A 1925-nucleotide genomic window follows, 5' to 3' on the forward strand; every position below is an offset into this window, starting at 1 on the left:
AGGCAGGAGAATGGCATAAACCCGGGAGGTGGAGCTTGCAGTGAGCTGAGATCCGGCCACTGCACTCCAGCCTGGCCGACAGAGCGAGACTCTGTCTCAAAAAAAAAAGAAAAAAAATAAATAAATAAAATTATGTTCAGGCCAGGTGCAGTGGCTCTCACCTATAATCCCAGCACTTTGGGAGGCCGAGGTGGGTGGATCACTTGAGGTCAAGAGTTCCAGACCAGTCTGGCCAACATGGTGAAACCCCATCTCTACTAAAATTACAAAAAGGAGCCAGGCATGGTGGTACATGCCTGTAATCCCAGCTACTTGGGAGGCTGAGGCAGGAGAATCGTTTAAACTCTGGAAGTGGAGGTTGCAGTGAGTTGAGATCAAGCCACTGCATTCCAGCCTGGGCGACAAAGTGAGACTCCATCTCAAACAACTAAACTAAACTAATGTTCAGGGCCAGGTGTTGTGGCACTTTGGGAGACCAAGGTGGGAGGACCACTTAAGCCCAGGAGTTTGAGACCAGCCTGGGCAACATAAGGAGACCCCGTCTCTACCAAAAAAACCCCACAAAAACCCGATGTGGTGGTACACATACCTGTGGTCCCAGCTACTCAGGAGGCTGAGCCCAGGAGGTTGAGGCTGCAGTGTAGCTGTGACTGCATCAGTGCTCTCCAGTCTGGGCAACAGAGCAAGATCCTCAGTCAATAAATAAATAGAGAGATTAGACAGATAGATAGATAGATAGATAGATAGATAGATAGATAGATAGATAGATAGATAGATAAAAATGTGTTCATGTATGCATAGAAATGTTTGATTTAGTACAATGGCATTATGATTTTCTTTTTTCTTAAATATTAATCTCTAGTAATGTTACTGTAATATTTGTGCAAAAACGAAACCAACTGAGTTAATACATCCTTGCTATACCTGTTTTGGAATGATTATTGGTGTGGGCAAAAATCTTATCTGTTATATTGAATCTAGTGTATGGAGAAGGTGGCCAAAGTAAGTAAACAGCTCAAATTGAACACTGAAACTTTGTTAGCCTAAATTAGCTAGGCTTTGAATTACCATGGAGATATTATGAAATACCAGTGTGTATTATGTCTGAATATATTGAAAAGAGATTGATCAAGTATGTATTCATTTAGGTTTTGGGGATCCTATATTCAACAAATTATGCAGATAAATAGCAACACAATCTTTTATCCCCAAGATTAGTCAAAGTAGATTCTTGCCATAGATGTGATGCACCCAGAGAACCTGACTGTTGTAAAACCATGTAATATTTCAGGGAATGCAAAGCAAATGTACTGCAATTAGTTAAACTAGAATTGAACCAGGAGTAAAGTTAGAGGAGTCTAGATCTAATTTCATACTTATTGCTGATGAAAGAAGGCTCTGTTAAGTAAAATATTTTCCTGAGAATCTAGATATAAGAAAAAAAATACAGAGTATATTAAAGTTGCCACATTAAAGCAAAATGAAGAAATTAAAATGTCTTTAAATTTCTACATATTCACTGTTGAATTAGTGAATTGAATATTTTTATACTGTGAAAATTAAGAAGTCTGTCAGGAAACTTAAGAGTTAATTGTTAAAGTGAGTGGACTAAGAGATGGTGCTGTAGTTGGAATCTTGAGGTTTTTAATTTTTTTTTAGTTAGTTTTAGAAATATAGTCTTATATTTTGAGAGCAGTTTGAACTTTGAACTGTCAGAGTCTGTTTTAGAATCTATCTGGGGTCAGGTGCAGTGGCTCACACCTGTAATCCCAGTACTTTGGGAGGCCAAGGTGGGCGGATCACCTGAGGTCAGGAGTTAGAGACCAGCCTGGCCAACATGGAGAAACCCCGTCTCTACTAAAAATACAAAAATTAGCTGGGTGGGGTGGCGCATGCCTGTAATCCCAGCTACTTGGGAGGCTGTG

Source organism: Mandrillus leucophaeus, unplaced genomic scaffold (genome assembly GCF_000951045.1).
Source record: "Mandrillus leucophaeus isolate KB7577 unplaced genomic scaffold, Mleu.le_1.0 Scaffold38, whole genome shotgun sequence".
NCBI classification, from domain to species: domain Eukaryota; kingdom Metazoa; phylum Chordata; class Mammalia; order Primates; family Cercopithecidae; genus Mandrillus; species Mandrillus leucophaeus.